This window comes from Bombus impatiens, unplaced genomic scaffold, assembly GCF_000188095.3.
Source record: "Bombus impatiens unplaced genomic scaffold, BIMP_2.2 scf_0517, whole genome shotgun sequence".
Classification (NCBI taxonomy): domain Eukaryota; kingdom Metazoa; phylum Arthropoda; class Insecta; order Hymenoptera; family Apidae; genus Bombus; species Bombus impatiens.
The window spans coordinates 1109262-1135213 of NT_176936.1; the positions used below are offsets into that span (position 1 = coordinate 1109262).

At 38.7% G+C, this 25952-nt stretch overlaps 1 protein-coding gene across 2 annotated transcripts in view; it reads left to right on the forward strand.

Moving 5' to 3' along the window:
• The first annotated feature begins 375 nt into the window (after positions 1–375).
• LOC100746621 overlaps positions 376–25952 on the forward strand; it is a 249333-nt gene continuing 223756 nt past the window's right edge. The window contains exons 1-2 of one of the 2 annotated variants that reach the window (XM_003491144.4): positions 376–1221; positions 4823–4991. The gene's annotated coding sequence lies outside the window, so the exon portion shown is untranslated. The remainder of the gene's footprint in view (positions 1222–4822; positions 4992–25952) is intronic. The other variant, XM_012388086.3, reaches the window with a different exon arrangement.

The following is a 25952-nucleotide window of genomic DNA, read 5'->3' on the forward strand; positions in this document are numbered from 1 at the left end:
ACTTTTCTTAGGATGTTGCCGGTTATGTAGTATGCCAGGAGATTCACAACTGTTGCATTCGTCTTTGTTCATTTTCCTACCCTTGTTTCGCGTTCTTCTACCCCCGTCTCGTTCTTCACCCTCTGCGAAAAATACCATAAAGAGGAGAGCACGCGTCGTGCTAGCGAACGAGAGAAAAAGAGAGAGGAAATGAGAGATGGAAAGAGGGGAGAAAGGGAACATCCCGACGTCGTGCGTCGCGGTGGACAGACCGTGCGCGTCGAAGAATCGCAAGAAAAGGCGAGGGGCGGAAAGCTACGCAAACGAAACGGCACGAACGACCGTGAGCGCCCTCGACGAGCGGTGTTGGGACGTTGAGCGTCGCGGCGCGCCGTGAAAACCGAGGGACGACGGCGTTCGAGTCAGTCTGCGTCCGCCAGTCGTCGCGACGTCCTCGCATCGCTGTGACTTGCGCCGATTCTTCGTTCATACGTGAATATCGCATATAACGAGGGACCGACGTCAACGGCCAAAGTCTTTGCAGGATATTCTGTCTGCAAATTCGATACCATTGAACCACAGTTATATTCGATAGGAATATATATCGAATATATTTTCGGAGGATCCGATCTCACGATTCAAAAAGAAAAAAGAAAATTAAAAAAGTAGGAGCGACTAATAATTTTGCTTTGGAACTACTTTCGTGCAAAGAGGGGTGGTTGGATGTACTTTTAAAAAATATATTCGAGCAGAAGACAGGACTGTCCGGAACAGTCGCGAACATCGCGATTAGTCGCGATTCGTCGTAAAGTGCCACGAGGACACTGATCGAATTATCACGAGCGTAATTAATCGATATACGACGGAAGAGTGTTTTCACGGGGGTTGTTCCTCTGGCGGATCCTCCGCTTCAATCGTAAAACACCGCTGATTCGCCATTCAATCTTGGTTACCTTGTGCTAGTATTTCGTTCTTTGTCCCTGTTTCACCTCTTTTTTTCGCACCTGTGTATCTATGCCAGCCGTTGATTTGTCACTACACTAGGTGAGAGTGACATCAACCGAGAAGGAAAAGAACCGAAGGAGAAAAATAGAAAACTCGAGTCTACTCGTGGACCTCTTTTCGATTTTTCTCTTTTATTTCTCGCCACCCTCTTGAATCACGAACGAGTTTCTATGCGCGCCGTTGGATGGATCGTCAACTTTGATATTCAACTCGATATTTGTCGGCAATCATCGTTCGGTAAGTAATTTGAAAAGTCAGACATTCGCATACCTCGTGTGACCGACTCAGCGTTGCGATTCATTAACCTGGATTAGCGTTTAACTTGATTTTATCCAGATTTTTATTCTAAAGTCTTTCGTTGTTTCTAGAATTATTCAAGCTATTGATTATTCCCCGTTCCTGTTTCTACGAAGGCTTAAAATATTTACAACATTTACAAAAGATCATTTTGGTTACATCTATATCCTAATATTATAGTAACATTTTTTGCAGTGAAGCTGCCTGAAACCAAATGTTATATTTTGAAGTGAATATTATCAATGCAAATCTATTTATACGTTAATTTTCATCCTCCATCGGTGAAAACAAAACCAAATAACAATTTGCACATTATTGACGCATATCGCCAAAGCAGCGCCAGTGCAGTGTAGGCGGTTAAAGAATTTGTTTTCACGATTTGGATTTTCGTTTTTCTCATTTTCATATATTTCGCGTGGGAAATATTTAGATGTGAAATGCTTTTTAATCGCCCTCGCGTTATACCAGAATCGTTTCGATTTCCGGAATATTTCAATCCCATGTGTTCGTTCGTCCGTGTATCGGTATATTGCTCTGTTGCGATGCACGATTAAAAGAATAGACTCTTACCGTTGAAAATACGAGAATTGCGTCGTCGTTCCTTGAAAATCTCGGCGGTAGTTAATGCGTGATCGTTACAGGAGAATAACTAGTGTTGGATTAATTTTCACACAGGCACGCGGTATGCTACTGGATTCAAACAATTGTAATTAAATTCTTTGGATGCTAATCACCGCAAGCACTTGTGTCTCGTGCAAATGATATTTAAATTAGTACGCGGCCTGTATATTAATCGTACCAAACAGGGTACATTTTCGTGACGATCGTGCTACTTCCGCAATGTTGTTAACTGATCCTGCAATGGTAATAAATATTTTTCCGTAATTTACATTCTCCGTTTTTTCTTTCGTCGCTCTTGAATATGTTTAGCAACCGGGTGGCGCGTTGTTGATACTTAACACGGTTCCCGTGAAAGAAAGAAAGGGGTTCATAAAAATGCACCACGATCCATTGTCCGTGTCTGTTATCATGATAACAACGCGTTGTTCTAGAATAATAAATCGTCGAAATTTTCTCGCAGCATGCGCTATATAAAAGGTACATTATCTGTGATTTTTGTGGATGGGATGTTTAGAAATTCGTATCGCGACGAGGAGCAGGATAGTTTTCATAAATATGAGGATACTAGAAACGAAGATAGCAAAAGTGGATAGTGAATAAATTTTATTCATATATAATATAACTCGCGATACGTAGTGCTGGGAAATATCGAATGTATTGATAAGCTGATTAATGAAACGGAAAATCCGAGCGGAAGATCGAAGAGTTCGTTACATGGAAAGATCTCCTTGACGTAAATATAAAATCGTGGCTACGATATAGCAAATAAAAAGATCAATGGGGAAAATAATTACGAATAAGCGTAACATATGGTCGTTTAGTTTCTTTGTGTCAATGAAAAATTATTATTTCACGTTTCTTTATCGTTGTGTTTGTTCCTTCCTTCACCCGACCTGTGCATTCAAACGTTTCATTTCCTCGTTGCTTCTTTGCGGTGCAATCTTTTCCATTTTAATTTTCGATGAGTCGGAGTATTTCGAAATGAAGCTGCAACCGATAAAATATTTTAAAAGTATGAAGAGTGCACGCTGGTGAAACTTGTCTGCCATACTTTTGTAGTAATTTAATCTTTTTTCGCTTCGTCATACGATGGTTTCTCTTTTGCAATAACTGTCCAAGTATTTGAAGGACAGTTCATAGAAAGGAAAAATGAAGATGTTGAAATTAACGATATTACCTCAAAGTATCTTTGCATAAAAATTTAGCAATTAGTTTGATTAATTTTTCTCGTCTGTTGCTTTATTTCATATGCATAGAGGGTGTTCTGTAGTTGGTGGTAAAATTAGAGGGTGATCAACGATATATTTCGATAAAGTTATAGCTATCAAGCAAAATTGAGGTCTAAGTCGTAATTAAGCGAATACGTGTCAAGCAAATATTTAAAGTCGAATTTCGCGGAAATTAGGCCTCGTATGAGAAAATGTTACTCTAAATATTCGTTTCCTTTCTTTATCTCCCGGTTGTACCATCGATTTCATCCACTGCGTCTATACACATTATAATTTTAGTAGATGTTTGCAAATAAATCCGAGTAACAAGAGTGGCTTCGTTACGGTTTTATAAACGCGCGCGAAGTTTTATGGAGATTGGTTCGCTTGGTTTGAATTCCTTCCTGCAACAGAGTGCAGACTCTAAATAGACAGGAGGTGAGAAAGTTTCTAAATGATATCTACCTTGTAAGTTCATAACGAAGAGGGTTTCTACCCTCAATCATAACTTACAAGTTATCGGGAAAAGCAAAGGAGTTTTGTAGCCTGTTCAGGATTACAGCAGTGCCAGGCTTTCAGGAGGCCGTTCTACTACTTTTATTTTCTTATCTCTTACATCTCCTTATCAATTTTTTATGAGACTGCTTGATTCTAATTGTTAGACGTAATTCCGTGACGAAGTTACTTATTGCAGTAACAAGGAGTCATGAATTATTAATACTATCGACAACGTCTTAATCGTTTATAAATTCAGGGAAACAATATAAATTATTAATAAAGGATACGATCAGGAAGAAGACAAGAGAGAACCTTCGGTATGGTAAACGAGGGAATGTTACGAATAGCTAAAAAAATTGCTGGAGAAACATTGAACCGAAATAGATACCGTTGTTAATATTTAACATTTTTTTCATTCGATCGATATATGAATGTGATGCGAAAAAAATATCAAAACGTAGTGTAAAAATCTTCTATTATACGTATCGTACAGATTATCCCTTATTTTAAATTGGCTTAATAATGGAACGAAAACATCGATATCGATAACCATACGCGAATATATTAAGCTGAATAGTACTCGAAATTTATGCATCCATTGCGGAAACACATTAGATTAATCACTTATTAATGTATAACAAATATTCCACATATATTCCCTTCAAGGAGAGGAATGTATACGAGCCCCGTTGTGTGAAATATAGTAGATACTATTGCACTAACGCCCAACAGACTGAATTGGTTTTCAACGCGTTCAATGCATATTACCCTAATAGATAATTTATCTCCTTAATCACTGATTTATACATGTAACATCAAAGCATAATTAATTAAATAATCATTCATAGGCAAATTGAAAAATTCCGTGGTGCTTACCACCTCCTGTGTTACGTTATGCGATCATTCATTGCGTCGAACGTTTGAAACTTTCTTTGATGAATGTAAAAATTCGCAGTAGAGAAATTCAAAAGAATGAAAGCTTGCTCGGCTATGTGTGAACGACTCGAATGCATTGCAAGCACATTATGTAGTAACGTAGAGGGCAAGAAATAAAAAAAAAATTTACGTGTAGCTTTTATATAAGGGAGCGCGTTTGTAAACAAAGCAGCTCGGTTTCTAAATATCGCGCACGTAGTATTTGAGGAATCGAGCTTGTCGACATGAAACGTGTTGGATTGTAAACAGTCGACATTTTCTGTTTCATTCGGCTGTAGACGCTGGAGCATGGTTGGGCACGTAGCTGGAGCGCGTAGAGAAAAGTGACGGGCGACGTAGTACATATGTTAGTGTGAAAGTGAGCCGAAACGAGCGACGAAAAGTGCAAGCTGGTAAGCCTACGGACTTCTCTTTCGATCTTCGATATCCTGTTCGTCCGAGAAAAATGTAAGTTAATAAAAAAAACATTCATGTCACTGCGTGCCGGATCAAAATGTTAACACCTTTTCGAGTAATCGGATAAGGAATCGAATACATACTTCTGCAATCAATTTAAGCTTCGATGGTGTTTATCGAAGTGAAAATTACGATCGAAAGGTGGTAACATACTGTCTAAAATGATGTTTCTTGTGTTTAAACGTAACGAAGCACTTGTCGTTATCTTTTCTACTAATCGATTGTAGTAATTCCTTAAATAAATAGCTCATAAATTAGCTAAATATTATTCTTGTTAGCAACGTGGAAGGATTTACATTAGCTAGTTTAATTAGGAAGGTGTAGAGTGTATATTCGAGAACTTTTAATTAGAATAAGTTCGGTAATTTCTAAATTCCATGTACTATATTTATTTCGGTATTTGTTTTGAATAATCTATACAACATACATAGATATACACACTGACAAGAATAAAATTGGTATCGTAGCATTTCTAAAAAATTTCGTGATCGCTCAGCACCTCGTGTACGTTGCATAGACGCGATTCTTTGAAGTCTTGTTTTCTCTGGAATCAATTGACGTATCGGATTGAAAGAAAACATACAGGGTGGCCTAAACATTATCCATCACGATTTTTCAGGCGCTTCCGATAGCCAGGCAAAAGAATGTTTCGAATAAAAATTGATCAGTTTCCAATCGATTAAAATTGCAATATTATGAATTTCGAAAAAAGTTTTATTTCGACGAAAAGTTAAGGTCTTCTCTATTTTTTGTAACGGAACGGTACATTTTTTAATTGCCTACAAAATAGTATTAAACAAAAGTGGTTAGTTTAAAAGATATTTTAACTTTAATGTTGTGAAACTTATCGCATGAAAAACAAGGAAAACATAAAAACAAAGAAGTTCCGTGGTATTTTTTCTTCTCTTTCATATAATAAGTTTTACAATATTAAAGTTGAAATATTTTTTTAATTAATCATTATCCGATCCAAGTACCTCAATGCTTTTTTATAGAGAATTAAAAAAATGCATCGAATGGAATATAAAAAAATGCATTGTTCCATTTAAAATAATAAAGGTAACTTTAACTTCTGATCGAAGTAAAACTTTCTATCAAATTCATAATATTGCTATTCGTGTTCGATTGAAAGCTGATAAACTTTTGTTCGAGACACTTTTTTGTCCGGCTATCGCAAATGCCTGAGAAATCGTGCGGACTGATCTTTAGACCACCGTGTATATTTGTCAAGGGAATACGTATTTCTCTGTGCTCGGAGTGTATTTGCCCTAAATTTTTCAGATCGTTACTGCATTCTACTAGATTGTCCGAAAAGTTTCTTTCGTTTTATGAGGAAATAATAGACGCGCAACGTTTTTTGTTTTATATTATTTTGTCGAATTACGTACGATCTATTTTGTTCTGTTGAGATAAACATCGCGACATTTCACAGACTTGGTTTCACGTTTGTATGAAGGTGCATTGTTGTAAAAAACATGTTTGCGAAAGAAAGACACTTTCCGGACAACCTAATATATTCGAATACGTATTAGAAGATATTTCCGCCTATCATCCGCATAGCATTGTCTCGTTATATAGCAAAGAACATTTATTGCAATTTGAAAGTAATCATTTTTATCTATCCGGGTCGACCGACATTGCCTCAAATGAAATTTTTCTTCCGCAAATTAGATTTATTCAGAATTGCTGAACAATTGCTTCGGTCAAATCATTTATAGATGGGAGTAAGTATTAGTATTTCAAAGTTGACACGGCTGTCGAATGAGAGCAATCGATGCAGTAAATTCTATACACAAAGCGTGTTTACGCAGTAACGAGAAGTGCTTCCCGTTTTGATCTCGATTGTTTGAGATATTGCGTTCAAAACATCGATAACTATTGCTACATTCGATAAAATATATCCATTGAAAATATGTCTTGTACAAAGTTATTCGAAAGTCACTATAATTTTATATATATTTTTTTTTCCTCGAAAAAGAGCAATCAGAAGTACATCTTTTATATTGGAGAATAAATTAGGCACGCAATATCGATGAATTTGTAAAGTATTATTAGATGCAATTTATGTCCAAATAAATAACGTTAATTAACGTACAGAAGAAGAAATGTACGCGTTAATTATCGTATTTGTAAGTCTTGCGTATCTTCGACACGAATGTTTCTTAAAAAACAAAGCTTGACGTTTGCAATTTATTTTGTTAAAAAAAATCTTTTCGGCTTGACTGCGTACTTTTTAATATTCTACTGAAACATTTCCCGTTTGATGAAAAAGCTCTATTGTATGGTTTTAAAATCGTCAAACATTTCTGTACGTGTTTTTTTAAAACTATTATAGAACAACAAACTTGTTGTAATGTCCAGTGTTACGGATAATTAATTAATCATTTCTATCGATATACATGATAACGCGTTTCACGATTGGTAGGCGATTTATGAAAGATCTGTTACGGGGGTCACGTCCATTTACTAATTAGATACTATTGCTCGATAGTGTAGCAACTTTATGGCACTCATTAGTCACATGCGTGTGGAAACATTAGCCGTATCGGTTTTATCATTAGCAGAACTTTTATTTTACGTGTTATAACCTCGAAAGAGAAAAAGAAATACTTTGATTTTCTCTTCGTACGTATAATTATGAATATCATAGTCAGTACATTTTAATGGATAACATTGATTGATCGATATTTAGTTAGCAAGCGGATCTCTATTTTTATTCTAGTAGATTTTTAAAAACAGCTCCGTTTTATCAATTACCATTTTGTTCCTTTTTCCTGTAGTTTCGGCTATTAATTAGTTTTATCTAGTAACATGTAAGAGCATATATCGTTCACGGTATTAATTTCGATATTTCATTCCTTGTTTCTAGAATGGCGGACATATTAACATTAATCAAACAGAAATTAATTAACGAAACCTTCGCCATTATCATCGACTTATTTATTTTATATTTCGTTCTTGCATCAAATACACTGATGGCCAATTTATTACAAAGAAACATTAATTATTAAGGTAGAATAAATAAGTTCGCAAATAAACGTTATTCACGCGCCGCTTGAATCTATAAACTCGCAATACGTAATTTCAGAAACGTTGAAGTTTTGCTCGCCGTTACGTATTTCATGGGTTACCATACCAATTCAGGATATTCGCTTCTTTTTTAATTCGTCAAAAAGCTATTATACAATTTATCATTCTGATTGTTCTTCGTTGTAAGTCCGATGGATGTATCGCAACTTTTCGATGTGTGGGCCCTTACGCTCTGAAATCCAACGTGTTAGTATGGTTTACTTTGAAAAAAGCTTTCGTGAAAGCTTGTGCTTGGATAAACCTGAAAGCAGCACGGGACGTAGTCATCTTTCAGGACTAGCTCGGCAGCAAAATTGCCAAATGGTGTTTCTCGTTTCGACGCCCACGGCTGCAAAAAGCGATACGTTTGGATTGAAATGATCCATTGTATTGCTTTGTATGCGAATGCTGCCGCGCAATGCAAATATCTGCTATTCCTACATAATTTCGTTTCACTGCGAATAATGATGTGTCATTGCTGCTATTTCGTGTGTCGCCCGTGCTGTTCCTGTAATATCGCAAAAAAAAAGAAAAAAAAATAGTAACAGAATACATGTTCAGCGTTAAATATTTATATAGCCACCTGCGTGTTTCCGTGTACGACGAAATTATGCGTGTGCATTTGTACGCAGAACGCGTGTTCGCCTGCTGATGTATGGACAACTTTATCGGAGATCAACGGCTTATTACTACATTTAGATATGGAGGTGAAGTTTGTTTTTTTTTTAGATTGGTCCGAAAACATCTCGCAATCGCAACGATAATTAAAAGTACCAAGAGCAAATAGAGCAGCGTATGTATATTGGGTGCGAGAAAATATATGCAGACGTAGGTAATAGGAATGCGTAAAGAGGGAATAAGGGTGGGGAGAAGGCTAAAAACGGGAAAGAAATAAACATAGTGAAGCGGAGTGAATGAGGCACGGGAGAAGCGTATACGCAAAGAAATAAAGATGGAAGAAAATATAGAAAACCTGGGGAGCAAGGAGGGGCAGAGACAGAGAAATAGAGAAGTAGGAGATGAGGATAAAGAGAGATTGGGGAAGAGAAAGAGAGAATGATCCCAAAACCCAACGGAGTTCCTGGCACCACGAAAAATAGGGCTCTGGAGCCCTCTTACCATTTCCAAGTTACGAGCGACATTACCGACATATCCCGCATAACACAACGGTGGGCAAAAGTCGAGGATAATCGAGGAAAATTCCGGTGTGAGATAGGTCAATACGAAGAAGAAAAAAGAGAAAAAAAAGAAAAAGGAAAAACGTAGGGAAATTGCAGCGACCGGCAACTTGTGTGTTTCGTCAGTGATTGAAGGAATCAAAATGATATTGCGCCCGATATCATTCTGCGTTCCCTAGGGGTCATAACTATCATTTGCCGATGACATATGATCGTAGAAACTCTCGTGTTTAACTTATGAGGGGGAAGATTTCTGAAGCTACGAAGTTATTTCTTTATAAATCGAGATATTCGAGCAATTACACGAGTTTTGTATTACCGAACCTGTATCATTTAAATTGCATACTACGGTGTATATACCCGTAAGTAAATAAATAAAATGAATTGCTATAGAACCTCGCTGCAATGTATTATAGGTTTCGAGCGTTTGTTTTTAGACGTTTATATTTATGATTTTCTGTTCTTAGTGTGAAATTCCCAGTTGCGTTTGAACGTAAATTGTAAGGCCTTGTTTGTTAATACGATTCTACATCATCCTAATTGTGCTTGGTATTCGGATTGCATTAATTTTTAACTGGTTGAGGCGATGATGATGGATTAACTGAAAAGTAGCCTTTCATATATCGTTCATTTAATTGGACATCGAAGATTTTCAACTGCGAAGCAATAAATTTCCAGGCGAATGTGAATTATGAGCACGTAAAATTTTAATCCCCTTATGATGATCGTTTTGACGCAGCATTAAACGGAAACAAGATTATTACAAGCACCGATGATCGAAATTGTTAAGCGCCGTTATTAATGACTCCTCTGAGGCCGAGATAGAACGCGCATCCTTCCAAACCGTCAGTGTAACCAAAAAATAACATGCAACTTTTGAAAACAAAAAGTTATTCGAGTAATTACGAAGTGTCATTATTATTATGTAATTTATTTACGTGTCCTTTAAACGATGACCTCGGCAGTCCATCAGTACGATAAACGTTCCAATTGGACAAAACATGTTACTTCACGTAGAGCTAACACAAATACTAAAAAAAAAATTACGGTATTGTGTCGTTAATCTACGTATTGGTACAGATCGCGAAGTTTCCATCTCGCTGTATGTACCGATTACATTTAAAGATTACGCGGACTTCTCTATGTATCGAACTGTTCTACATTTTATCCTCTTGGCAAAATTTGTACAGTGACTTTGTCGCATGAGAACGCTTAAATGCAAACTTATTGTAGCGAACGATGTAGAAGATTCGTTTCCATTACGCGGAAAACTGCATACACATATGTACACGCACACAGAAGAAAAGGGAGAAGGCTGAATATATCGGTTTAATCATTCATATGTTATATCGGGAAACGTGAATGAATAAAAAAGATAGGAAATGGTTACAGATTGACGCGTCTAGTCGTTCCATTGAATTTCCATAATATCAGTAGAATATCGATTCGCGTAAAAGACGAATTATGCTGACTTTACATTTCTAATTATTAAGTAGAATATTATTATTATTACATTTCTTTTCAATCGCCAAAGAGATAATCTTCTGAAATATCAGAGAAATATCGTTCGTAATTTTCAATTGGGTTATTACCGTTATTTATTGAGTGCTATATTTCCAATTCTAAATCAGCGCAAAAACTGGGAAGCAGGGATCATTTCTCAGTGTTCTAACTCGAACAGCCGCAAACATCGCCCCCTTCTAATCTTAACTACCTCGTTCAAATCCCGCCAAGCTGCGGTAACATTTATCTCCATTCCTTTTCCTTAACTGTATCATCAGTTATTTAAGCACCGCGTACTGTTCATCAAATCCGTGCCAGAGTGATAGCAGGATTGCGTGGGCTGCAAGCTCGTCGCTGAAACGGCCAGGCGATATTACACAGAGTCTACTCGATTTTACGCGATGCATTTTAATCGCCAGTTTAAACGTTACGACTTTCTGACAGCCAAGTTCAATTACAAGTATCGGGCAAGTTTTACGAACAAGTTTAAAGAAACCAACCCTGTCTTCGCTATTTATTTCCTCCTCTTTTATAGGTAATTTGAAGTGGCCGATATTTTTCTCGGCTTCCTCCTGTATCGTATCTTTCGAAGGTTTCGATGAGTTTTTGAAAAAGATTGAAGAAGAGCAGATCGTAGACACTTATCGTAGGCTTCTTCGGCCCACGATATTCGTTCGCTGCTCATAATTAAAGTCTGGAGACACCGAGTATTTTCTATTAACATTCCTGGGTAACCCAGCGTACTCAAAATGACCGCAGCCGGTACGGTATGTTGTACCATGGCCATTGCACGTCGTAGACACATTTCTAGCCAACGGGAATGTCAGGCGGATGTTCTCTCGCTTCTCCTATTCGTGAACCGTTTTCTATTATAGAGAGGAATACTTAATTTTCACGGTCGATTAGCTTCTCGCATTCGCGACAACTTCGAAAGTATTTAAATCTATTTAGTCGATCGTGGAGAATGCGAATGGGACGGAGTTGGTGAAGAATCTTTCGCTTGTATTCGAAATTTGTCTCCCTAAGAATTTTACTAAATCGTAAGCAGAGAATTTCCATGGAGACTGTTAGACGGTGTTCATTCTTTTTCTTCTCTTCTTCCTTTTTTTATGTACGAAGGAATTGTTCAGTTCTCTTTATCGTTCCAGCATCGTAGATTCTAGTAGTTTATTCCTCATTTTCTTATAAAGAAGATGATTTTCGAAAGCTTGTTGTTTTAATGGAAATCAGCGTAAAAAGGCTAGCACGACCGAAATCTGTCAGATTTATGAAGAATTACTATTACTGGACTTGCGAGTGAAATAACCACGTTACTGTAGTTACGTGCTAATAACATTACCCTGTTGTAATACGTAACTAGCACTTGCATAACAAGTTCCGAACCGGTAATAACTAACTTTGGTTGTTTAATCATTTTCGAGATAGGTTTAATAGCATTGATTGACTTGAAATCGATACGTTATTAATGAATTATGAGCAGCGAATTAAGTAAAATCCAGCAAGGAAATAAGGTGTTGTTATTTCGAATTATTACATTAAACAAAATACACTATGTTTGACAATTCTCACTCATGCTGTTATTAATATTCGACCTAGTCTATCATCTCTTATTGTTTTTTTTTCCTTGGCAGTTTGAGAAATTGCATTTTTACATTGTACTGTTATTCGATCACAGGCTATAAATTTCGAAAACGCGAGGTGGATGTCTCTTCATCTTCCGTAAAATATTACAGTCTATCTCGATCGAGATTCATATCCATATTTATCAAAATAACATGTTACCATTCGAAACACGCGTAGAAAAGGACGAATGAAAAACAATCGTTTATTTGTGGAGTAATTGTTAAAAAGTGAGATCTTCTCTTAGCAAACTATTATATGTATATATGTTCGCGTTAGATTTCAATAATTAACAATTGTTATAAACGTAATTAAAATAGAGCAATCGTTTCATAGAAAACTGACCGCACAGAATGGTATAAGTAGGTCGAACATCTTTCTATGCTCGTTCGGCATGAAAATACGTACTAAACCGGCAGCGAAGTCTGCATATTTTACACTTCGATTCTTGCTACAGTTCGACACCAGAATGTGACATTCGCCTTTTCGACGACCTATTCGCTTATCGTGCTATAAATTTGATTCACTTTGAAGCGTGTCTTGCTCTAGAATATCAGTGACACGAGCAGTGATATAACCTATGTATAAGCAGACAGTCGAATTCTCAGTTTCATGACATAGCGTAGCTACTAAATTTGAATCGTAAAAGAGATTTTATATTTCTGTCAAAGAATGAATGGCGAAAGAAAGGAAGAGGAAGATAACAATGAAACAATCATATTTTAGTTTTCGAAATTTTGTTCCCTATTGTGTTACGTTACCGATTTCTAACAAAGTACGGTTCACAAATGGATTGATAACGATGTATCTACGTATCTTACGATCAATTGTATTGTTTATCATGTGGCATTGATTTTATCAAATGGAACGTTTCACTCGTTTTAATGTCCTCCTATAACGATTCATTGCGGCACGCAACAAGATTGAATTATGTTTATCAAATTTTCAATATTATATACAAATTTATTTTATATTACAATATCATTTTATATGACACATTAAATTATCGTTGTTGTTATTTACCGTAAATACACTGTATTGGAATAATGAGCAAGGCAAACAGTGCGAAGCAAAGTTGGCATCGTTTATTCGTTGATACAATGCTGGCCGCTATAAATGCTTTTTCCTCTAGAAGCATTTTTATCGATCCGTACACGATCTTTCTATAAAATTCCACGTCGCCGTCGTTAAATCAAACAAAACGTTATCGCGGCATTCGAAGAAGATAAATCAGACTTTTCGACAAATCCTAGGAAGTACCGAACGATTATTTAGCGCGGAAAATATATCTCGAGATACGACCTTAAGTCAGCTAACGACACACCGAAGATTTCCGCTGTTTATACAGTTGTCGGAAAATTATGAGAAAGTTCCAAAGTGAAATCCGGCTATCTCCATGTCTGTATTAGCAAGTATCATCGTTAGTGGGATAAATCGTGTACGAATTCGTAACTTATCGAGTTTCACAGGTATCGTTTGAAATAAGCGAAATTTAGTAGATTCATCGTGTTTCTTACTCTCATCCTATTCGGATATCCGAGATAGATCTATTGTATAAAAATAGACGTATAGAAATAAGTTTATGAGCATTTGATAAAAGAATAACGGATAATTGTAGGTATTACGTATCTGTAACATTCATTTATTTTCAGCAAATAAACATATGAAAGAAGAGCCGCGTTACTTATGGGACGAGCTAATATTTATGAGTGTCTGGAAGCGCGTTTCGCATTAGGTTTACTTTAGGTTTCTTTTGGGGAGTCGCATTAGTTTCTTGGCGGTGCACGGGTGCCACGGTATTTCGTTTTAACGAGATGTCTCTCTTAAAAAGTTTCCTCCATTAAAAGTGTGTAATTGCAAGTTCTCCCTTGTTCGTTCGCATGCTGCAATTCCGCGTGTTTCAAAAACACATCTAGCTTCTTGATGCTAATTGGAATTATGCCCGTTTTGTTCCATCTTGGCTCCATCGTTGTACAGCCAGATTTGCTTCTGCTCGTTTTTCCTGCCGTATTCAGAACAAACCTAGCCCGGTTCCATAATTACTTCTTATTACGTTCGATTGTATTTCCGATGATTGGACGAAACCCGTGGTTGTATTATTGATTTAATAAATATCCGAAATTAGACGTTTGTTGCAGGGAGTTTAGGGAAACGAAATTGATAAAACTGGGATTTGTATATTCCAATTAACGGTCATGTAATTATCGTAATACCATTATTTGATGGTATTTTAATTAGAAACATCGTATGCAGCTTATCTCGGTGATAAACAGTATTGTATTATATATTATTATGTCGGTCAATGTTATATCGGTTATCATCAGATCAATACGCTATGTGTGTTATTGGATTCGCGATAGGATTAACTGGAACAGGTTAAAACATGTTGAAAGTATTTGGTCGACTGCTAATGTTCTTAAAGGAGACTCTAATTAAACCTTTGCACTATAATACTCAGTCACGGTTATGAAAAACTATGATCGTATTATGCTCATACTCAGTGTCCTGAAAGCGAATAGTTAAATTTAATAAGCACAGCTACGGAACAAACTAGCAAGCTTGATCTCTGATTATCGGCAAATTCGAATATCGTTCGTGTTTTCCGAGATACCAAATTTCCATCGATCATTGAAATCGCGTAGGATATTGGCACAATTCGAAAATTTCCCTGTACATCTCCGTGGGCGAGCAACTGCGGTATATGGGAGACGAATAATATTCTTAAAACTCTGGGCGAATCGAGTATATCTCGGTGCAAAGAGGATTTGCAAACTCGAATGAAAGTTTCTCAGCTCGTCTCTTGGATCTCGACAGTGATCTTCCAGGGAAAAGTTTCGGACCGGTGATCGGTGATTCGAAATTCTGTCGGAAACCGATAGGCAGGAGTTACATGGGCGCATGTGGATGGATACGTAGTTAAAATCAATTACAGACAGTGGGGAGAGAACAGACGTTTGTTATTGGTCCAAACTTCGATTTGATATCGGTTCCGTTTCCGAAGAAAATCCAACTTGGGGATACCAAGTTACTTTCCGTAGTAAAGTAGGGATCTTACCTTCCATTGAAACTAAGGTACATTGTTCGTTTATTGTTGGCGGAGTTGTTCTAATTGAACCGTATAGATTTTTGCTATTCGAATTTACGTAGCGAAATTACGTTTGAAGAAACGATAATAAAGGCTGGCAATACGAAAATCTTTAGAAAGCACGGAGAAAAATCTTGTTGCGCGTGATAATTGTTCGAGCAGAGGAGAAATCCCATTGGCCTGTCTTGTTTCGTATGATTATTAAAACAGACGGCGTGGAAAGTTTTTTAATTTACTTCTCGGTAAATATAAAGTATGTTGCGTTGCGAAAGTTACTACACTTCCACTTAATTTTCGATCGATCGGCCGACGAGATTGCCTTATCATTCCAGCGCTTGGTCCCAGTTCATTGTTCATACACGCAAGAAAATCCGAGAATTCGCTTTAATTCGAACGTAACCGAACTTTCCTCTTTCGAGAAACTCCCGTTCTTAAGCATACGAACGCTTCGTTGCAACGCCTTTCGAATAACGCCGGATATAGTGCTGTTTCGGCATTTAGTGCTTATAAAGTTAAACACTCGTCTTACAGTTATATGCATTTAACATTTAACACCGCGATAATGACCGTAGTTTTATAATTGAACCACCGCAGAAATTGTACAGATATCTTTGCGTTTTGCGTTACTATTACCTACTGCTATTATTACTACAGACACGCACATGTATACACATGCGACAGCAGGGAAATGTTGCACCACGATTCCGTTCAAACTCGAGTCATTTTTTCCATAGAAATGTTTCCACGCGCGAGCAAATATACGTTATACGTATTTACAGCACCGATGATTCGTTTTATCGTCAGGGAGGAAGCATATTTCATAATATTTTCATTGATTTATATATTTAGGCAGAGCTCGTTCTTCCGCATGGTCAGTACGATCAGCAATTTTTTTTTTAAACGGCCCCGAAAAACAAATTCGCTGAATAGAGAGATTTCAAGCGTAATTTAAAGGATAGACACAGTAAAAATTTGTTCGTAATAATGCTTATCCTCGTCGATGAATACGCGCGATATTTTATACTGGCTAAGTTAAATATCTATTTCCAATTATGCGCGTTTAACGGTATAACGAGTGGAATCCCATAATATGCACGCCTCAGAATTTCATTTCACTGTGTCCTTAATTAAATCGGAAGTTTCGGTGTTTATATATTCGCCGAAGTAGTATGGTTAAACGTTCTTTGAATAGTTAAAATATTAACAAATAATTAATAGGAACGATATAATCAGTGTGCAGTCCGAAGCACGGACAGTCGATAGCTTTCAGGTGTCCGTAAAATGAGGTTAAACGTTCGAATACGACGCTATTTAAACGCCAGTATCAATATCGATATGTTTCTTGCTCCGTGTCCTTTATATCTCGTCTAAATAAATTTGTTCGAATTAAGAGAAACTTAAAATGGGATATGTTGCAAAGTGAGTAGTATTTAGCTATCGGACCAGACACGATTTTTCCGAGTAAAGTAAAACGGAAGTAATAGGTCCTCGTTTTCGAGAAAGATGATTTTGAAAATCTGTCAGAGATACGTATATATATAGCTTGTTTCTGAATCTTCTTGTATTACTAAACGTGTTCAGTGTCCTAGATTTGTATCCTATCGTTTATATTACTCTGCTATCAGGCTGTATCATCAGCCTTTTCCATTCTGTAAGTATTCAGTTAAAATAGTTTTCTAATAAGGCAGATGTAGCGAAACATTTTTCCAAAATTTCCAATTGTATATTTAATTCCGGAAAATCTATAATTTCTGTTATATTCTGTGTGTTACAGGGGAAATTATTAAATTCATAGCACCATGTACAAATTATCTGTCCGAATGACCCCTTTGAAATCCAATTTAGCATCGTGCAGCCCCGAATCTGCATATAGCGAATAATAATCAGGTTACGAACGCCTCGAAAATATTACGAGCTATCAAGTGATATCAATTTACAAACTTTCCGTGAGATTTTCCTTTGTTTAATAAACATCTCTGGCAATTACAGCTTGGAAAGGACGTACAGGCATACCAGAAACAGTGATGTATCCAAAGGAAACAGTAATAAACAATTTCGTAAAGTTCTTTAGGCATTTTAGTAAGTTAAATATACAGGTGGTATTTTCGTAATTACATAGGAAAGGCTGGTGGTTGTATTAGGTAATAAATTAGTGCATGTGGAATCGCGAGTGTAAAACGCGAGGGTAGAAAACATAATAAACTGGTCTTTTTTCGATGGGAAATTTAGGAAACGTTGGAAATCTATTCCCGCGAAAAGCCTGTATTTTGATGTTACTCAAACTATGCTCGATAATAAATCAGTGTCAAGGTAGTCTTGTAGTGGCCGTTGAATCACCGACAAGAACGACATTTACGATGACAGATGACGTGCAAAATTATCTACAACATCGAGAGAAAGAAATAGACGAAAAGACGACGTGGAAAGAAATTATGGTCAACCGGAAGCGTAAAATGACGATAACAAGAACAATTTGTAACCTAGAAACGATAGGATGAGAGAATAGCAATTTTTATAATTACAGAATGTTTCGTAAAAAGAAAGGAAGAAAGGAGTTTAATCGATTTATATTTGCGTGTAAATCTCCGTCGAAATCTTATTCTCTTTCTCGATTGTTATCTTTTAATCGCCTACGATTTATGCACAAGGCAGTCACCTCAGTTATTTCATCGTACGCACATTTCACGTTAAAAATAAGCGTGAATCGATGTATGCGGGATACGTGTGTTGGTCGGTTTAGTCATAGGTACAACAATACATGATTTCACGGTTCTTCGAATTTTCTTCGCGAAACGTATTGTGCGGTTATGAATATTCTCAAGGATACAAATTTCTTCTCCTTCCTAATATAATTAAAAATTGTTTAAAAAAGTCGTCTACCGATCACTGATATCGCATTCCAAAATTTTATACGACTTTTCCCCTCTGCTATCATTTTCCTTGTATTTCTTCTAAAAAAATGGACGCATGACGAACGCCAGACTCTTCGTAAATTAACCCACGGCACATTCGTACCGTGTGTTTCGTGGAAATCTAATTCGAACGTTTCTGATTACACTGGCGCGTATTTTCGGGCGCATTAACAAGAAGCTCGAAACAACAGAACGCAACAGAATATACGTACGTAATAGCCTTTTTACGATTCTCCCGACTCGAATTTTCGTGCAGGTTTGCCAGCGAGTAGATAACGTTGAAATTTTGTTGGCGAATCGCGTGCAAAAGTACATTTGTAAGCGACACCGGTAGTCGCCGAAAAAGAAGGGGAGGGAGAGAGAGAGAGAGAATCTGAGAGACAGACAGAGAGAGAGAGAGAGAGAGAGAGAGAGAGAGAGAGAGAGAGAGAGAGAGAGAGAGAGAGAGAGAGAGAGAGAGAGAGAGAGAGAGAGAGAGAGAGAGAGAGAGAGAGAGAGAGAGAGAGAGAGAGAGAGAGAGAGAGAGAGAGAGAGAGAGAGAGAGAGAGAGAGAGAGAGAGAGAGAGAGAGAGAGAGAGAGAGAGAGAGAGAGAGAGAGAGAGAGAGAGAGAGAGAGAGAGAGAGAGAGAGAGAGAGAGAGAGAGAGAGAGAGAGAGAGAGAGAGAGAGAGAGAGAGAGAGAGAGAGAGAGAGAGAGAGAGAGAGAGAGAGAGAGAGAGAGAGAGAGAGAGAGAGAGAGAGAGAGAGAGAGAGAGAGAGAGAGAGAGAGAGAGAGAGAGAGAGAGAGAGAGAGAGAGAGCGAAAGAGTAAGAAAAGCGCAAGAGTCGATCAGGAGGGACGAACATCTCGTTGGAAGAGATACACCGTTTACTTAAGCGCTCTTGAGATATCGAAAATGGTATGTACACACTATCGATTGCTTTACATGTATATAGAAGTGCAAGCTGTACGCTGAATGCTTCCGATACTTCAGAGGACCGGACAGTTATTGGTACTTAAAAGAAGAGCATCGGAGAACCATAAACTTGGGTGTTCGATGGGTGGCGGATGGGGGAACGCGAGGAGTGGGTAGAGAGGGTTGGAGTGAGTAAAGGTGATTGTGGAGTAGAAGATGTCTCCAACGTGTGCAAGGTGCATCTGCATTTAAAGTGGCTGTGCTTGGCAGCCACTCTTCCTCCGTCAAGTCAGAATCACGCGTGCTTTTCTGTGTGTGCTTCGGTATATCCGCATTCCTTCCTGGAATTTCGTTCGCGTAATTTCTTTCCCTTTCCTTTCACTCCCGCCTCCGCCGCCTCCTCTAACGGTTGTATTTTTCCCGTATTGGATATGAGACCTGTTTCTCTTGCGTTCCGGTTCGAATATTTTTCTTCGGGAATTTCTAGGATTCCTTGATATGCCGGGAATACGAATCGTTGGTCCAACGATTAGGAGCGAATACAGCAAAGGAGAAAGCGTTAACGATATCCTATTTCGGTTTCAGGCGATTCATCTGTCAATTAATCAAGATTTCGATTTATCGTCTCAACCTGTTCGAGACGCGACGTTTCGTGAACGCGGAAATATGAAAAAAGAACAGGCGAAGCTCTCTCATTCGTTTCCTTTGTATTAATTTTGCAATCTGCCGAGCAAACTGCTTTACATTTGAGAATTCTTGTCTGCAGCTTCTCAGGAATATCGCGCTGTATCTCTACGACAATATCGTAACGAGTAATTCTTGCTTTGCGAGTGAGACCTTACTTCTCATTTATTTTTCACGTAAAACGCGTTCAATTTTGTAGAGAAGAATTTTTTACGCGTTTCTAGTTGATGTGCTCTTCGTGGCTCTCTAGGGAAACGTCCGCAGCGATTGCATCAAGGGATACTATGGTTAATTAAAGTCGTAAATTAAGCATTGCGCACTCGTGGCCGCGCCATTGCAAATATACTAGCTTTTTTACGTTTACAAATTCTCGATTTCGATATCGTGATAAAGATATAGTCAGATTTTCCAACGATCCTTTTCGTTCATCCTATTTCACGACGTTTCGTCTCAATTAAAGATGGCAGTACTTCTGGAAAAAAGGATATTTTCAATTACATACGTCTAACGCCATAGAAAAGAAGATACGATAATAAAATAAAACGACTCTAATGTCAGGGTATTTTGGTTATTTTGAAGAGTAGATTAACGTCGTACGTCTAGCATCAATTTAGTTAATCTCGCGAAGCATAAGCTGCCTTTGTAGGTAAAAAAAAACTCGAATGACGGAAAAAATGTCGCGACGAGTTTATACGCTTTGAACCGCGATCCCGCAATCCCCAGCATTTTTACGTTTGATAATCCTGCAAAGCGTAGTGCGCGAGCTGCGAAAGGTCGACAAACTGTTGCAAAGTTGAACGCCGGGGCCGTGAGCTAAGCTGTATCCGTAACGTAAGGACTAAGGGTCTATTGTTTGTATTCCCATGTGTGTATGGTTTCTTGAAAAGCCAGGCCCATAATTTTAACGTTTTTGCTGCTTCTCTTCCCCTACCCCTTTTTTCCTGCCATCTCTCCCTTTTCCCTCTGTTCTCGTCTCCGTTTCTCTTGAGCCTTTATCATTCGAGACCAGGATGAAAGCGCCGACCGCATGAAAGCCCGCCTTTTTGCCCGGCGAAATAAAAATTACCATGTCAGACATAAACTGCTCTCTCTTTTTCTCTCTTCCTCTCTTTTATTCGTTTTTCTCCCCACTCCTAACTCCCCTTCTTCTTCTTCTTCTTCACTATACTATATTCTGTATTCTGTAGGTCTTTTTTTTTCGTTGTCTCTATCATTCCTATACGTGTCTTCGCTCGTCCTCTTCAGGAAAACAAAGATTCTCTAGCTTGTGTTTCTCTCACGAAGCTTTATTAACGCGGTATTCAAACTGTAACGGGTGCGAGGATTTTTAGTTGCGTGTACATACACCTTCGAATATAAATAATATTCCGGCACGTTGGCGCACGATTCTTCGGCCCTTTACACTTTACAGAGAGCAGCTTGCTCGTATATACTTCGCTATCTTTGAAAAATTGCTCTCTTGGTCCAGGGTTTTCTTTACCTTGTGATGTAGTTGGATTTCCAGATGGGTAGATACTCTCGGAGATTGTGAAAATATCTTGGTGATCACCGGATGCTATTAGCCTCGCATTTAAGATTATTTTCCTGATAAATTCGAATATGATCATTTGTAAGATTTGCGCAAGAAGTTACCTTCCTTTAGATTAACAGCGTTTCTTGCATCTTTTTACACGCTTGTAAGCTTCAGATTTAGCTGCGGATTTCAGATTGAACTTCTTAAATGTTAAACAGGAAGATATGAAAGTAACTGGAACAAAAACTATATCATGTCGCTTAGGGAGTTAAGGGGAAACGTAGGTTTAATGAAAATTCGATGCTTACGCGTGACAAGACCGTTGAAGCTTCCTTAATTTTAAAGTTACCTTATACCGGCGGTATTTCGTATGATTTTCCTTCGTTTCACGCACGCCTTTGAAAATGGATAGATTATGAAACGTGGACTGTCGCGTAATCTAAAGTTATGGCGACTGAGCCGACCATATCTTAGTTTGCAGCAGATTTAAAATTGGTTCTCTCTAGAAATCCCATCGCAATTTCCCCACCTCAGGTACTTCTGTGGAAAGTCAAACGGTATTATACTCGGGCGAAGATTTCGCGAAATTTAATTAATTTTATACCAGGAAAGGAACGTGTGTACATATGTGTGTTTTCTTTTCGTTGATACCGCGGGAAGAGCGTTTCTTTTGTAAAAATATCGTTTGCGCTCGCTGCGAACGTTCAGTTCGCCTTTTCGTTCGACATCCGGCTTTAAAACAGAACTTCGCGTTAGATACGGATGAATTGTGCGATAATCTCTGCACGCGGCAAATCCACGAAAAGCTTTAAAAGTTTGCCAAACTCTGGCGAACTTAGTCTTCCGAGAGTCATTAATACTCGTGTAAATTTTTAACGAGCATCTTCTATCACGGTCGCCAAAGATGTGTAGAATAGACTTTACGCTTAATGAACTTTTATTCACCTCGAAGAATAAATTCTCCGTTCTGTTCCAACCAAGTTTCACCGAATGATACGTCGAGTATATATTACAATTGGAACGCGCAGGAGTCGAGCCGTAGTCAACCTGTGAGTGCTGGGTTCATCGAGACAGTTTGTCGGACTATTTAATACTTAATCAACTACTGTCACACTGTTAATATATATGACAGTTAACGTGTTAAAAGATATCTGTCTGCGATCTAACAGTTCCACGATAGCTTTGGCAATCCAATAAAGCGTTAAATTGAAAACGCTAATCTATCGCTGTTTTATACGTACATACTTCTTTCAATGTGTCTCGCGATTCACTGAATCATAGTTAATTGCGAGTCATATTTCATGCGATTCACGCCCGAGGTTTCAGATCTTTATCTATTCAATTTTATGCCGACTCCCTTGTCCGGAACACGTAAACTTTGACGCCTCAGCAATTTTACGATCTCGCTATATCGTCAACTATGCTATAACATCGCTTCTGGCGTACAGAAACGACGATGGAAAATAAGAAACGAGCTGGTGAACACACACAGATACACGCTAGAGGACCCACGTGTACACACGTCAAGCGAGGACCGAACTTAACGCTTGACTAAACCGGGTTTTCTTCTCGCGACAAGGAAGAAAACACGATGCCTGTTTTACCCTTGCTTCCGTTACCCAGCTGATGTTCCTCGTCCTTTCACTCCTTTTTCTTCAGCGTTTTCCTCTCTGTCTCTCGCGGCTGCTTCGCTCTTCCAAGAATCCTATGAATATTTCAACGGTGGAACCTCGGCAGCAAGCTTAAATCATGTATGTGGGCACACACGTGTTTGTATAATAAGTAAACACTCGAAGCTTTGATTTCACTCACCACGTGAATTATTCGACCCGAGACAATGAGATTCTGAACAGTTCTTGCAGAACGGCGTTAGTTCGTTGGCTTGTCAAGAGGATTGTTGATTATTCGATTGATTTTCTCGTCCCGAGTTGGTCGAATTCGCGTCCATTTTCATGTTGGAGGTTTTTCACTGTACGTCGGATAAATTGCTTTGTGATGATGAGTGGCGAATAGAAAGGGGTGTAATCACCTTAAAAGTGCTCCATAAAAGAGTCGTCGTTAGCTGAATGACCCTACATTCACCTGGCCATATTATATCCGCTCTTCGATCAAATGCTCATCATGTAAATTACGCCGCACTATACTTTGTTATTCTATTAATGGCGCGGAGAGACGGAGCGAAACTCCGTTTTCTTCTTTTTCCCTTTTTAGGATAATTATTTCGATTGCTCGCAAATATGGCAATCATCGGTTGGACGTTGACGAGGTCGAAGCAAATGGTGTAATTTTAATACGATTATCTTATCAAGGTGATAGAAACGATGTCGGAAGAATTAGAAGGAGGAGGGAAAGAAAAATACACGAAAAATACAAGTAGAATAGGAACGTTCGAAACGGCCATGTATTCTTAACGAATTAATTTTCAAAGAAACGGCTAATGAAGTTTCACGAATGGCGAAGGTTAGAGGAAAATTCCAGCAAAAGAGTCTGACGAACGCTTCGTTATACTTACATTTCGCGCGATGCATTCAGATAGCGGTAAACGCTATTATAACGTGGCTCGTTACAGCGATCTCACGTTATCTCATAAGACCAATTTGCGAAACGGAACAATCGTAATCGAAACAAAATTTATTCCATCGGGGAATTATATGGCTCGATAGTACTAATGCCCGCTGTTACCGCGGTTGTTTTATGAATATCCGTTGTACGCGAACTTTATTATAATTATCGGCGAACGTTGCTATGAAAATTGCAATAAAATTCGGCCCGCGATTAATTAGATCGGAATGCAATCGGGTTGATAAAGTAAGCGTGTTCAACGTGCTTCATATAACCCGATAGCGGAACGGTGGAACAAACGGTAAAACAAATGGTAAAATGAACCGCGTCTCACCGATCTTTTCCAGAAGTAGGAGGGTGAAATGGAAAACCATAGTGTTCGCGGGAACCGCGAACAGCCCTCGTGAAACGCTACAATACGCCTCGTTATCTGGCAAGGCATATTTCGAAAACGAATCGCGACAGTTTCCAAGCGTTGGCGTTTATTCGATCGCATCGACACGGTCGGGAATATATAGGGGAAGGGGGTGGAATCGAGTATTGTCCATAGGTAATAAACTTTCGGCTAATCGAAATCTGGTGTAAGCGGCATCGCATTGTGCATTCCTTGTACGCGGAGATTTGCGTAGCCGGCTTCGAATTTCGCAGGCTGTCGCTATGCCGGGGCATAAATTGCCCCTTTGTGTATCTTCCGGGATTGTGTAACAGGTTGTTGGCAACGTTGGATACGCAATGAACGACTTTGGGGGAGAGGGGCTGGTTTGGTGGAGAAGAGCGAAGAGAAAGGATGGAGAGGCCATCACCACCGCTGCTGGATACAAAACACCGTTTCGCTGGGCCGATTGCTTTGTAACAACAACGACATGTAATTAGAATGCGCGGACGGCCGCCATGTTATAGTTAAACGCAAATGAATCAACGGGGAAAACAGGAAGAGAATAACGAAACGATGGCTGGCCGAATAAAGAGCGGTGGTGGCTCGAAATGCACACAATTACAGATCGATATCGATGTATGAACGGGACATTGGGGTGAGAAGAGGGGGAGGGGCCACGAGGATGGCAAATGATTCCGCTACGCGAAAACAGAAGCGGCTTTAACGAGCTCTCTGCGCCGCGCAGATAGCTATGCAAAATACGTTTTCTCACGTGCGACGATACGCCCGTGCTCGCCCTCGCGCTCAAACCTACGGCCGAGGACAAATTGACTTTGATATAGAAAGGAATAAAAGCCGAATGAAGGAACGAACGAATAAAGCTTTGGCTGCTTCGGGTCAAAAAAAGCTGAGTCCGATGTTCTTTCTCCTATTTCTTCTCTTTCTTTATTTCTCTTAGCTCCGTGCAACCCAGAAAAGTTATACGGTGAAAATCTCCAGGGAAAATTGGCCGACCGTTTGCATTCCTTCAGCAACCAAATTTCCACCGGTTCCATTTCCTCGATGTGCGCTACGTCAAACACGAGTCGCCCCGTAGCAACTTCGGCTGCCAATGACGTCGACGAAAGTTTGTTGAGGCAGTCGAGCAACCAGCGAAGATTTTCCTTCCGTTCGTTCCTTACGATTTCCTCCAACGATCTCAGTCGTTCGTCTTCCGAATGATCGATTAGTCAATTACGGCTATTTATTTATTTCTAGAAAGCTGAGAGTTTAAGGAATGCACAGAGCGTACTCGATCGACCTCTCTCGAAGACTTTTCCATTCTCTCGGGAATTCGAGGATTATGCTCGTCGCTTGCCGCTCGATTCGCCAATGGTTAAACAAACGTGAAAAACGGCATAATTTGAATGGCATTGCTGAAAGTTTGGATCTCGCAACAAATAAGTTAATCTATTCTGTTTTCGTTTGATCGTCTCGCCGATATGTTTGGAATTCAATACGCGCTTTGATCGGTCTACCATGTGTCCCTATGAAGAATTTACAGCATCGGTTGTTCG